At 44.8% G+C, this 14,618-nt stretch overlaps 1 protein-coding gene across 24 annotated transcripts in view; it reads right to left on the reverse strand.

The window, feature by feature from the left end:
* The window catches only part of EZH2 (enhancer of zeste 2 polycomb repressive complex 2 subunit), a 66,459-nt gene extending 64,265 nt beyond the window's left edge, over nucleotides 1-2,194 (reverse strand). For 6 of the 24 annotated variants that reach the window (XM_070618043.1, XM_070618035.1, XM_070618033.1 and 3 more), the window contains exon 1: nucleotides 1,915-2,078. The gene's annotated coding sequence lies outside the window, so the exon portion shown is untranslated. Of the gene's footprint in view, nucleotides 1-1,104; nucleotides 1,499-1,914 lie in introns of those variants that run through there. The other 18 variants (XM_070618038.1, XM_070618034.1, XM_070618029.1 and 15 more) reach the window with 11 other exon arrangements.
* Between the last annotated feature and the right edge of the window lie 12,424 nt (nucleotides 2,195-14,618).

Here is a 14,618-nt window from a genome sequence, read left to right on the forward strand (position 1 = left end):
GGCAACTAAGATAAATATGAACATTGTTTAACAATCTCAACACTTAGGGCAACACCTGGAAAGTGTTGAATGGTGTCCAAAACGCTGCAAAATAGAAGTAATAAAGACATGACACTGCATTTGTCTCTACATTTATGAAACCATAAGAGTAGGTGCACATTACATCTTTCATCATAGAACAATGCAAATCAGAAGAGTGCCTGTGTGTTTCTAAATTCCTTTTCTTTCAATATATTCATTTTCCACAAAAATCAGAAGATGCCATTTTCCTATGTTTCTGGGACTTTAAATATTACATTTCCCAATACACCTCCATAAAGAAAGAACAGGATTCTTTATATCTAGGACTAGAATCCTATCTACGCTTAACTTTAGAAACTATGACAAGGAAATCAAAATATATCTTGTATCCATTTTCTTGCAAATAAAATTATCAATAAACTAGTGAGGATTACACACTGGTTTTACATTTTATTCCTATATATGAAATAGTTGCTAATGCTCGTGAATGAGGAGAAATGGAAAATAAACTCCAAAACCCTCCAGAAGTATAGATTACACTCGTGTGCCAGCATTAGTGTTCTTTAAAGATTTTTTAAATGTTGTTTTATGTGACATTAAACATAAAATTAAACTGATAATGAACTTTAAAACTAGAAAGTAAACCTTGTAGGGAAATTTTTAAATACCAAAGACACATCTTTATTTCCAAATGAATTCAAATTTTACAGATCCTGTATGATAAAGGAAGTTTAGCTTAACTGTGGACACCACACATACAATTTCTTAGGCAACAAACACTTCTGCAGCCAGTCTTTTCCGACTCACGAAAGCTATTGTTCACGGGAAACAAGACCAATTAATAAGAGATTACTAACCACATCATCGAAACACACATTTGTCATAAGCATTTTATTTTGATCAACTCTTTCTACCAGCTCATCCTCATTCAACCCACAGGGATTTGGGGAATAATCGCTTACTAAATGACAGTTGATTTCGTTAGCACCTGTCGCCATTCTCAGATGTATCACACAAGTTGGCCAAAACAGGTTGTAATTTTTTTTTTTTAAGGCTAAGATTCTTTAGAAAGCGAGAACTCACCAGCAGTTGAGTTCACCAAGTTTTCCAAAATATCGTGCTTCCCGATTCCTCCCATTTTCAAAAAGTGACCCTGTGGCACAGACTTTGGGGTGGTTGGGGGCGGGGGGTACACGATTTCGCGGGAACTCGACCGAAAGCCCTCCAAAACGAACAAAACCAAAAAGGGAGAGAACGGCTCGACCCTTCCCTCAAACTTAACGTAAAGCCCGACGAGAAGGCGACAGCCGCCGGGCCGGCGTCGTCCGAGCGCCTGGAGACCACGGCTTTTCGGCGGCTTTGGGGGATGTCAGCCGCGCGGCTCCCCGAGTCCGCGCTCCGCACGCCGCCCGGCACCGCGGCCCCGCCGAGCCTGCGCGCTCCGGAGGAGGGGGCGTGGGGCCGAGCCCGCCCACCCGCGCCGGCGGCCCGCACTCCCCACGCCCCTCTCCCGCCTGCTGTCAGGCCCCGGTGTCACGGCCCCTTCCTCGCGCCGAGCTCCCCCGAGACACAGTCCGTCCTTTGTCTGAGTGCGCACTCGGCGGCGAGGTCCCACCAACTTGTGCGCGTCCCGTCCCACCCGGGCGCTCCCGCCGCGGCGCTCCACACAAAGGAGACTTGGGCTCGGGCGGCCCGCCCGCCCCGGACCCCGGAGCGCCCCCAGCCCAGCCCCGGCGCCTCGGGAGGGCGGGCGCGCGAGAGGACCCCGCCGCACGCCCCCCGCCGGCGCCCGCCCCTGCTCGCGCCTCGGGTCTCTGGGGTCCGGCTGCCCGCCCGCGGGGTCGCGCGGACCAGCCCGAACCACCGGCCCCCTTCCGAGGGGTCTCCTCTCACCCCGCCTGCCAAACCGGCGTCCCGGGAGAGCCCGCTCGGGGCGATACCCGGACGGGCAGAGCAGCGGCGGGGCTGTCCCGGAGCCGCCGCCGCCCCTCGCCAGGCTCCAGAGCCCCGCCGACCGGCCGGCCCGACTGCGGCGCGTTACCTGCGCCCCGCGCCCCAGCCCGCGCCGCTCCCGCGCGCCTCTCCCGCGCGCCGCCGCCGCCGCCGCCGCCGCCGGGGCTCCACCGCCTTCTGCGTCCCAGTGGGTGTCGGACGCTCCCGGACCGAGCGCCAAACCCGGCAGCCCAATCGCCATCGCTTTTATTTGGCCCCCCCAGTCGAACCAAGCGCCGCCCCGATTGGCGGGACGCGAGGCGGGCTCCTGTCCAATCACAGGGCCCGCCGGGCTCGGAGGCGCCGAGCCAGCCCCACGCAGAGGCGCCCGCGGGACGCGGCCCGGCCGGGCGGGCGGCGCGTGCGCGCGGGCGGCGCCGAGGGACGCGGCCGCCGAGTGGAAGAGCTGCGCCGTCTCTTTGTTCTTTCGCTGCGCGCACGGCGCCTCTCGGGAAGGCGGTGGGATGGCGGTTGGGGACCAGGGGGTCTCTGGGGCCCGAAGCCCGGGCCGCGGACGGGAGGCGGTCGGGCGGGGTGGCGGGAACCGGCCTGAGGGCGGGACGGCGCGCTCGCGGCGCTTGGCGGGAACGGCCGCCTCTGAGTTCCCGGGCCGGAGGGGCGGGGCGTGGTCGAGAGCCAAGTTTGAACCAGTTTCAAAACTCGGGGGTGGTAACGGTTTCAACCGCCGCGCTCTTTCCCCGCGCGCGCAGCCCGGGACCCGGCGGGTGCACGGGCGGGGCCCCGTCTGCCGGCGAGACGCGCCCGGGGGCCCCCGGCCCCCCGCGGCCAGGAGCCGCGACCCTCCCGCGCCCGAGCCCCCTACCCGCGGCTTCTGTCCGCGGCTGCGCTCGGCCACCTGGCCCGGCTCCGATGCCCCGGGCCGCCGGACTTTGGCTGGGCGAGCCCCCAGTGCCCATCGCCTTAGAAACCTAGGAAAGGGCGACTGTCCGGGTATTTCAAATTCCTCATTCAAAGCGCCCTGTGGAGACCCTTCCAGTGTTTGTAGTTCCAAGCACGTGTCGACGTTACAGTCATTCATCAAGGATGAGGGCGGTTCACTTGCCTCATACTAACGCCTCTGGAAAGTGTTAGGATGACTGCGACATTTTTCAATTATTAAAAAACGATCTTGGGTTAAACCGGTCTCAGAGGAATTAGGAATATTCTGTTTAGGATATAATCTCCCCTTCTGCTTTATGTGGCAATGAAGTTAAGATTATTCCAAATTTGTTTTTAATAGGATGCAGCTATAAGGCAAAAGAACCTCTCATTGTAAACTGGGATTCCGTACTGAGAGTTCAGACTGGGGGGAAAAAATGGTCAACTGTGAACTGTTGGGTTAAAAGCCTAAAAAAACGTGTGTTTTATATTTTTAATTACATTTTTAAATGCCTAAGATTTTTAATGACTAATTCTTCATTTGATGATTTAACCTATGATTTTCCCACCTTTCCTCAATCACCATCCCATTCCTCACACTTATTCTGAAGTAACTCGGTGTTGTAAGTACATGTGGAGGGAAGCCAAAAATACAGAGAAAACAATGACATGCCCACGTAAAAGCACACTTCTGAAAAACGATAAGGAGAGTGCAAACGTAAGTGGGTTATGCATCTGAGATGTGACTGAAATAGTGTAACAATCCTGTCGTGTTCCATGGTAAAAGGCTCCCAACTAGACCAATAATTTATAACTGTTTTTTTTAACCAGCAGTTTAAACCTTAAAAGCATTTATCCCTGAGTTCCTTATCAAATTACTAATTTTACCTGTCCTTTATATTAAATATTAAAACAATGTGGGCATCTTTTAAAGAAAAATCAAGGAAATTACATTAGCAGAGAAAACAGAAAGCAAATCAAAGCAATAGGTAAACATCCGGCATAGTGTGAGATGTCATACGAATTGCTAAGGCATTTAGAATCGAGGAATGATAGATGTTAAAAAAAAAAAAGTCAGAAAAGGAAATTTTAAGTGGACCGTGAAGAAGCCGTTAAGACCTAGATTGATGGGCAGTGAAGACCCTTGAGATGGGAATGGACATCGTCTCTGAGTGATTGTGTGGAGTGTAACTAGAGCTGAGAGCGCCAAGTGGGAAAGATGATAGAGTCGGTTAGAGAGCTAAGCGGGGCTGAATTAAGTGTAATATTTATAATATACATATTTAAGTTTAGTACAAAGGCTGACTGGAGGAAGAAGGGATGCCAGTGGATCACAGTGTTGTCTTAATTCAGTGATGTTATTATCCAGTTAAGCAGGATACTTGAGGTCACAGAGATGGCAAGAAAAAAGGATAATTTGAAAGCCTTGCAAAAGGACTTCATTATGTATGGAGGGCACACGATATCTTGCAACTCTCTTTTGTGCATTGACAAATACAGGAAAGTTGGGAAGGAGAAGAAGTATTTCATTTCGATACTAAGAAAAATTATCTGAAGATTTCCAACCAGGGAAAGCAAGAAAATCTGTTTGTGAGTGTGTGTGTGAGACTGCTGGTTAGGAAGGGGGCCTGATGAAGCTGAAAGCTGAATGCAAAGGTGGATGTGAAGGAGGGGAGTCACCAAGCTTTTTCATTTCTGTAAAGATGCTCAGATCACAGTAATGCTACCTGTGGTAGGTCATTCTGTCCTCCGTGAAAGGCAGACACTCACTGTTGCAGTGATGGGATAAAACCAAAAATGAAGAGTGAAACTCTGAAGCCAGGACTAGCTCTACCTCATTTGCAGCTGTGCTTCCAGGGCCCAGGCCGCTTGCTCACCGGTGTATCCTCAGGCTTGTCCTGGGGGAACAGGAGAAGGTCAAGAGCAAAGTGAAGGCTATTAGCATCACAGAACTTCCCTTTCAACCCCGTGAGTGGGATTTACTTCTCACATCATATATTCACTCAACATTCAACAAGTTTTTATGGAGTGCTTCCTCTGTGAAAGACACTGTCCTGGGGGCTAGGAATGCAAGGTGGGCGAAACCAAACTCCCTGCCTTGGTGCAGCTGACTGGAATAAACAAAATAAATTATACAGCATGTGAGGTGGTGGTGAGTGACATGGAGAAACGGATAGCCTGGAAAGAGGGAGGTGCTGAGTGCAAATGCTACAGTTTTAGAATGTCTTGATCAGGGCAGGCCTCACGGAGAAGCTGGCATTTGAAGAAAGACTTGAAGGAGGTGGAGGAATGCTTGCTGAGAGAAGTGTTCTAGGCAGAGGGCATGGCAAGTGCCAAGGCCCTGTGGTGGGAGCCTGCCTGGTGTGTTCTAAGGACAGGCAGGGGGAGGCAGGAGATGAGGCCGAAGAGGTAAGAAGTGAGGGGGCACAGGCAGGCCTTCTAGGGTCTTGTGGGCTGTTGTTAGGACTTGACTTTTTGCTTAAGTGAGCAGCTTTCGAGCACAAAGGTGATTTGATCATTTAAACAAGGTCATCCAGCTGCCGTGTTGAGATGAGAGTAGCCTGAAGTGGAGCAGGGGCTGTGTTGGAGAGGACAGTTCTGAGTCTGTTGTAATAATCCAGGCAAGAAAGGACTGTGGCTGGGAACCAAAGTGGTACCAGTGTCACCAGCTAGTTACCCCCAGGAACTCAAGGGTGGGTTTGGATGTTTTAATTGTCTTTCCAAATTGTTCTTTTTCCTTATGATATGTTAAGAAGATGCCATCACCAACCACTCTGAACCAGCCAAGCCTCACCACATCTATGACCTTTGCCTTATTTTTAATGCTAAGATCTCTCCAGGAGGAGCTTAGGCCCCATTACCATAACCTGCAGTGCATGTGGACGCATGTTTTGCAACTGAGCCTGCGCAAGTGAATACCCACCTCTCCCTTTTGAATATTCATTCCCCATCCGAAATAAAAGTCCCTGCTTCCCTTTGTTTGGGGACGCCATGGCATTGGAAATGAATCCTCATGGTCTCCTGTTTGCCACAAATATACTTTACTTTGTGAGACAACTACTTCTGGTGGAGAGTCTGACCTAACTCGCCAGGAGGGAACCCGCTTCAGTTTCAGTAACACCAGTGGAGCTGGTGGGAAGTAGTCAGATTCTGGATATATTTTGAAGGTATAGGCAATAGGATTTGCCAACAGATTGGATATAGGCTGCAAAAAGGGAGGTTGTGGATGAGCAGGTGAGTCATAACTGAGTTGGAAGCTACAGGGGCAGTTGGAGCAGGAGAGGCTACGGGGATGGCAGTTTGGAGATCAGAGTTTAGTTTTGGACATAGTGAGTTCGAGATGCCCATTTTCAACCGAGTAAAGATGTCAAGTAGGTGGTAAGTTATTATTGGGAGGAAAACTTTACCAATTTAGGTCCTACTTATCAGGGTCTGCAAACTGACAACAGACTGACAGGAGGAAAGTTGATTACGCATGCAGGAGTCCTCTGCAGACAGCTCCCCAAACAACTGGAGGGAAAGGCTTATATACCAGCTTAATAAAGGGCAGGGAGAGGAGGGGCCTAAGACTTCAAATGATGGAGGGCTCTGATGAGGCTTGTGTAAATGATTTTTTTTTAATGTCCCAGTGCCCAAGGTGAGTCACCTCCCTGACTGGAGAATTGCAAGGTGTGTGTGCTAGGGTGGTAGCTGGCCCTCATAAAGCTGGGCTTTATTCAGGTAGGGGAAGTTCAGATAAGTTCTGTCAGCGTCTGTGTAGCTCAGATGTTTTCACTTTGAAGTAATCTTCATACCATTTCTGGTATAAAGAAATCCTTTCGTTATACAAGGCAGGAGTTAGCGGAGAGGTTGTGACTAGGAATATCAGTTTGGGAAACATCGGCATAGAAATGATATTTAAAACTGAGGGAATGAATGTAGATAGAAAAGAAGTTCAAAGTACACCAACCTGAAGTTTGTGGAGATGAGGAGAAACCGATGGAGACAAAGGGAGCAACCATGACAGCAGGAACATGTGGCGTCCTGGAAGCCAAAGGAAGAAAGTGTTTCCAAGAGGAGAGTAGTCGGCGCACAACATGCTGCCAGCAGGTCCAATAAGATGGCTCAGACTTGACCCTCGGATTTAGCGACGTGAAGGTCACCGGTGAGCTTGGTAAGGGTTGCAGCAGACTGGTTGGAGTGGGTTCCACAGTAAATTAGAGGAGATTGGAGGCCACAATTATAGACAACCCTCTCAAGGATTTTACTAAAAAGGAAAGGAGAGAAAATATAGCTGGAAAAGTAAGTGGGATCAAGAGAAAGATTTTAAGATCTTAAAGCAAAATAACATACCATGTTGGTATTCAGATGAAAGATCCGGTGGAGACGGGAATTGATTCAGGAAAGAAGGAATATTACTGGAGCAACATCCTTGAGTATGTTAGAAGACATGGACTTCAGACCTTGAACAGGTGAAAGGAGATGAGTCCTAGAGCCCAAGTGGAGGATTTTGCCTCTGCCAGGAGTGTGAACAGGAGAGAAGGTAGTATATATGGCCACAAATGCAGCGATGTGGGCAGATTTGGTAGATGTTGACTTTTTTTTTTTTTGAGGAAGATTAGCCCTGAGCTAACGTCTGTCGCCAATCCTCCTCTTTTTGCTGAGGAAGACTGGCTCTGAACTAACATCCGTGCCCATCTTCCTCTACTTTATAAGTGGGTTGCCTGCCACAGCATGGCTTGACAAGTGGTTCCATGTCCGCACCCAGGATCCAAACTGGGGAACCCCGGGCCACCAAAGCAGAAGATGTGAACTTAATCGCTGTGCCACCAGGCTGGCCCCAGGTGTTGACATTTGATTGCAACAGACACCCACTGATAATTAGCTGACTGAGAATGGATAGGGTCTGAATGAGTATTCAGTTTGTTAGGGTGAAAAAATGTTTAGATCATTGTATTCCGACATTGCTTTTGTATCAACTCTCCCTTCTTGGTCTTAAAATAATTTGTCAGTCCTAACAGAAATAGAAAACTGATGATTTTGGTTTTAGGAATATGGAATACAGAGTAAGAGAAAAATCTAGAAGTTTTCAGAGGACAAATGAAAGAGTTTTATATCCATAGGATATAAAATTTGGGTAAGAGATTTAAGCTCGTCAACAGAGGAGTATCCATTGAAGGCCTGAAAAGAGATGACCTCTCATAAAGAACAAGAGTGGCATTATAGTGCAGGCTGGAAAACCCCTGGGCGGGGCCAGGAAACATGTGCCATGTAGGGAAATTTTAATAAAAAATTGTAACATAATTTGGTCTTGACTTACGTGATCCTGATCCCTTTAAGACTAAGGTTGAAATAGTCACCTCTAGAAAGCCAAAGGGAGGTGTGGTAGGCAGCCTCTAAAATGCTCCCAATTATTACTGCTTCCTGATATTCACACCTTTGTGTATCCTCATCCCCTGAGTGTGGGCTGGACCTAGCGACTGGCTTCTAACTAATAGAATACGGCCACAAGAGTAATGTCACTTCTGAAATTAGAACCTACATCCCACCTCTTTTTCTCTCTCTCTCTCTCATCTCTTGCTCTGGACCAAACAAGATATAACACCAGTTTTCTCTCTTACACCTCTGCCACCCTAGTTCCAGCAGTGTTATACCACTACTCACTTTCCCAAACACAAATTCAGCTAAATTGATTGAGATGTTGCCATTTGACTTTGACTTTTAAAAAAGCAATTTGATCAAGTCAAATGAATACATCAGAATAGATGTAAACATTTAGGCAATCTAGAAGTTACCTGGGAGGTTTTTTTTTAAAGATTAGCACCTGAGCTAACAGCTGTTGCCAATCCTTTTTTTCGTTTCTTCTTCTTCTTCCCCCCAAAGCCCCACAAGTATGTAGTTGTATATTCCAATTGTAGGTCCTTCTAGTTGTGCCATGTGGGATGCCGCCTCAACGTGGCCTGATGAGCGGTGCCGGGTCTGTGCCCAGGAGCTGAACTGACAAAACCCTAGGCCTCCACAGCGGAGCATGTGAACTTAACCATTCGGCCAAGGGCTGGCCCCTACCTGGGAGTTTTAAAGGAATCCAACTATGAAACTGAGGAATGCTTGGCCAAAATATGGTTACCAATGACCCCTGGGCAGAAGGTCATTTTACAGTGTGACACTTGTCTTATAAAGGACCACTGAGGATTTGAGGGAGCTGAGAACTGATGAATGTTACCATTATTCTGGGCTATAATGAGAGAGAGAATTAATAAAGACTAAAATATATTATGTGAAAGAGAACATGGTTTTAGCAAGGGGTAAGAGTTGGAAAGGAGACAATAAAACTGATTCCATGATTGTATACATAGACACTCCAAAATAATCTTCAATCGAAGTATTAGAATTAATGAGTAAAGTTAGCAAGGTCATTGGATCCAAGGCTAGTTTACAAAAATCAATTTCTATATACTAGCAATAAACAAAGAGGAAATTAAACTTTTAAAGTGAAACTATTTGCCTTTTGAAAAACATCAAATACCTAATAATAAATCTGATGAAAAATGTGAAAGACCTATATATTGAATATTACAAAATGATACTGAGAAAAACTAAAAGACCTAAGTAAATAGAGGGAATGTCTTTCGTGTGTGTTTGTGTGTGTGTGTGTGTGAGGAAAATTAGCCCTGAGCTAACGTCTGTTGCCAATCTTCCTCTTTATGCTTGAGGAACATTCTCCCCGAGGTAACAGCTGTGCCAATCTTCCTCTAGTTTTTGCATATGGGGTGCCACCAAATCATGGCTTGATGAGTGGTGTGTAGGTCCACACAAGGGGTCCAAACCCACAAATCCCAGGCTGTGGAAGCAGAATGCGTGAACTTAACCACTACACCACAGGGTCAGCCCCCAGGAATGTCATTGTTATGATTTAGAAGATGTTTAGTTTCCACACAATGCCAATCAAAATCCCAGCAGGGTTTATGGGTGAGTGTGTGTGTGTGTGTGTTTGTAAACTGACACGTTGATTCTAAAATAAGTATGAAATACAAAAGGCCAAGAAGAGCCAAGACAATCTTAAAGGAGAAGGAAGCAGGGAGACTTCACTACCAGACATCAAACCTAACTTATAAAAGTTATAGTAATTAAGACAGTGATATTGGGGCTGGCCCCAGGGCCGAGTGGTTAAGTTCGCATGCTCCACTTTACCAGCCCAGGGTTTTGCCGGTTCAGATCCTGGGTGTGGACATGGCACCGCTCATCAAGCCATACTGAGGTGACATCCCACATGCCACAACTAGAAGGTCCCAAATCTAAAAATACACAACTATGTACTGGGGGGCTTTGGGCAGAAGAAGGAAAAATAAAATCTTAAAAAAAAAAAAAGTGATATTGACACAAAGATGGACAAATGGACCTGTGGGAAACAAAATAGAGAATCCAGAAACAGACCCATATCTATACGGTCACCTGATTTATAACAGAGGTGACTTGGCAATGCAGTGGAGAAAGGAAAGTCTTTAAATAATTGGTACTGGATGTCCTTATGGGGAAAAAAATCTTGGCCTCTACCTCAATGAGATGGATTACTCACCTAAATGTGAAGGAAAATATGGAGAAACATCTTTATGATCTTGGAGTAGGCAAAAAGTGCTTAAAGAGGACACAAAAAAGTACTCACTATAAAGGAAAAAATGACAAATTGAACTACATTAAAATTAAGAATTTCTGTTTTTCAAAAGACACCATTAAGATACTGAAAAGCCAGGCCAAAGAATAAAAGAAATCCACAATACTTATATCTGACAAAAGACTTGTCATTGGATTACATAAGAAACTCCCATAAAACAATTTGAAGAAGAAGCCAAAATATTGAGAAATAGCCCCCCAAAAATCCTACCTTAAACCAGCACTCCACAAGAGTAAATATACAAATGTCCAAAAAACATGTAAAAAGGTACTCAATTTCACTATCAGAGAAATGCAAATAAAACGATAATGTAATACCACTACATACCTACCAGATGGCTAAAACAAAAAAATACAGACGATACCAAGTGTTGGCAAAGATGTGGAGCAACCAAAATTCTTATGCACTGCTAATAGGAGTATAAATGGGCACAACCACTTTGCAAAATTAAGAAGAGATAGTGGCTACTAAACTTGAACACTTCCTCAACTTAAAATTCTATAACCTAGCAATTCTATTCCTAGGTATAGATCCAGCAGGAATGTATGCATGTACGTATGTATATTTACCAAAACAAATGTACAAGAATGTTCATAAGAGCACTATTTCTAACAGCCACAAACTGGAAACTATGCAAATGCCCATCAAAGGTAGAATGAATGAATTGTGATAAATTTACATAATGGAATATCCTACAACAATGCAAATGAACAATCTACAGCTACATACAACAATATGAATGAATCTGATAAACATAACGCTGAGTGAGAGAAGACAGAAAAAAAGAATATCATATGACTGTTTATTTATAGTTCCTTAACAAGCAAAACCTATCTATGATGTTAGAAGTCGAATAGTTGGTTATCCTTGGTGAGGGTAGTGACTAGAGAGAGCAAGAGGCCACTTCTGAGATGCTGACAACGGTCTATTCCTTGCTCTGTGTGCTGGATAAATAGGTACATTCCCTTTGTGAAAACTTATTTAAGCCCTTTCTATTTGTATGTTATACTTCCAAAGTAAGTTAAAAAAAAAAAAAGATCAAGACAAAGAGGAAGAACCAGCAAAGACGTCTGAAGCAGGGGGTATGATAAGGAAGGAGGAAAACCAGATTGCAATGTCCCGAAAGCCACATGAACATAGTTTATTAAGCGGGAAGAGGTATATCCAGAACATATAAAGAACTCAAACAACTCAACAATAAAAAGACAAACATCCCTTTAAAAATGAGTAAAGGATTTGAATAGACATTTCTCCAAAGAAGATATGAGAATTGCTAATAGGCACATGAAAAGATGCTTAACATCATTAGTCATTAAGAAAATGCAAATCAAAACCACAATGAGATACCACTTCTCGCCCACTAGAAGGGCTGTAATCAAAAAGAGTGACAAATGTTAGCAAGGATGTAGAGAAATTGGAACCCTCATACATTGCTAGTGAAGTGTAAAATGGTACAGCCAGTTTGGAAAACAGTCTGGCAGTTCTGCAAAATGTTAAACAGAAAGAGTTGCCATATGAACCAGCAGTTGCACTCCTAGGAACGTACCCAAGAGAAATAAAAACCTATATCCACACAAAAACTTGTATACGAGCATTCATAGCAGCATTATTCATAATAGCGAAAAATCGAAAACAACCAAGAGCCCTTCAGCTAATGATGGATGAACAAAATGTGGTATATCCATACAGTAGAAAATTATTCAGCAATAAAAAGGAATGAAGGACTAATACACACTACAACATGGATGAACCTCAAAGACATCATGGTAAGGGAAAGAAGCGAGACACAAAAGGCCACATATTGTATGGTCCCATTTATATGAAATGTCTAGAATGTGCAAATCCATCGAGACGGGCTGGAGCGGGAGGAAGAAGGAGAGGAAGGGAGAGTGAGCACTAAATGGTACAAGGTTTTCTGGGGTATGATAAAAATGTTCTAAAATTAGATTATGGTGATGGTTGTACAACCCTGTAAATATACTAAAACCCACTGAATTGTACAGTTTAAAAGGATGAACTTTATGGTATGTAAATTATATCTCAAAGTTATTTTAAACAAAGAAGGAAGGGGTGATTGGTAAGGGGAAGCAGCACAGGAGAGCTAGTTCAGCTGTCCTTCCCACCAAAAGATCCTGCTTCTAGAGGAATGGTATTTTGCTCATAAGGAAAATTCAAGACAACTTATTTAGGGACAAAAGAAATCTTCTATGCATTAAAAAAGAGACCTCTAAGCCATCGGTGAAATCCTTAGGAAAGACACCTGGGAAGTCAGTTGCTTGAAAATAAGGTCTTAAGGCCCAAAAGGTAACAAAACGTTGTCTTACCGTCAAACTTGAAACAAAAACAAAAAACTCTGAGGTGTCCGCAAGGGAAATACTACAAGCATTTTTTATCACTACACCTAAAATGAGTAAGAGAGAGAGATGAAGAGGTGAGGGTTGGGGAGGGAAAAGAGAAGAGAGGCTGCTGAATAAAGACGGACAAGGATCGTACTCTTTAGGCTGAAAACGCCAAAGTTGAGAAGTGAATCACGCGTTCAAATTCTCTGAAAACACATGCGATCTGGATAAAGTGAGTCCAGGTTTTTTCATTGAATCCCAAGATGTTTCAATTAAAAAGCGCTGCTCGCATTCTTTACAATGTATATTGAAAACAATTAGGAATTACTTCATTTGGTAAGTAACAAGCTTAAGGAACTCATTACCTAAAAATACAATATAATTAGACAGACATAAAAGAGTTTAAAATGCATAAATGTTTAAAAGTGTGAGCCATACATAACCATTCATTTATTCACTCAAAAGGCATTTACTTGATGCTTGCTTTGGTCCATGCCCTGCCTGTACCAGATCAGGAATTCAGACGGGCAGGGAGGGGAGGGACAGAGAGCAGGATTCCTCAAGAAAGCAAGAGGAAAGCAGGGAAGGGAGGAAAGAAAGGATGGAAGGGATGTGGGTTTGGAGCAGAGAAGTGCAGCGAGCAATGCCAAGGTGAGAGGATGGCCAGGTCAGCGATGAGGCAACCTAGACTCGCTCCCAAGAGCAGAGTGAACTGGGTCCCTTCAGCAGTTCTTTCCCAGGACCAGTGGGGATAGGGGGTGGGGGTGGCGGGAGGTTCATTCCCTTGACCTCTAGAGTCATCATTGTCTAGGATCTCAGAGGCAGTGTGTGTGACCAGGACCCTGAAATCAGGACCAGGCTTAATGAAGTTTCTGACAGAGGAATTCCTGAGTTACTGGATGGACTGGGTGAGCTTTATCTCTCTGGATAATACATCTTTCTGACAACAAGCTCTGAAACCTGATTTCTTCTGCTGTTTCAAGCCCAGGGTGGTGTCCTCGTCAAACTCTTACAAGTCTTTAGTGGGTCTGAGCCTCAGGGTTCTCTAGTCCCTTGTGTCCTCCCGCACCTGGGGACAGTGGACAGAGTGCTGTTGCTTACCCGCAGTGCTGGCATTTGTGCTCTTCGCTGGCACAGGACCCCAGGTGGGACGGTCGAGTAAGACAATTCCTCTATTCTTTTGCAACTCTGGTTTTTGGTTTTGTGCAAGTTCCACGACAATCTATTGACACATGGCTTCGCAATTCTCAGTGTTCTGATGACTATTGCCTAAAGACTTATTCCTACCATTAAAAGAAGAGCATGTTCTGATTCAATATTTTTAATATAAGAAACGTTCCAACTGCAGAAATTTATTCCTAACTTGAGGAGAAAATATTTTCCCACTGATGAAATTTATCAAACTGGTGTAAAATCTTTTGGGAAGAAAAACAGTAGCAGTGATGAAACTTGAGCTGGGAACCATATGTTTAAAAAAGAAGCCATTTTAAGTGAAGGGCAATATATCAATGATAAAGCTGATTCATTTTGCAGTGGTGTCACACCTGTCTCACCTGTCAAAATTTTTTGCAAAGTAATCACTGAACTTAGAACATTGCACTGGAAATTGACCTCGTAACTTACTTTTTGAATACTTTCATACAAAGATTATTCTAGGATAATGTTAAAAGAATGATCAATTGCTCAATAGTTTATATCTTATAAATGCAAAAGAAAATAGTGTGTAACAGTCAATG

Source organism: Equus przewalskii, chromosome 4 (assembly GCF_037783145.1).
Source record: "Equus przewalskii isolate Varuska chromosome 4, EquPr2, whole genome shotgun sequence".
NCBI classification, from domain to species: domain Eukaryota; kingdom Metazoa; phylum Chordata; class Mammalia; order Perissodactyla; family Equidae; genus Equus; species Equus przewalskii.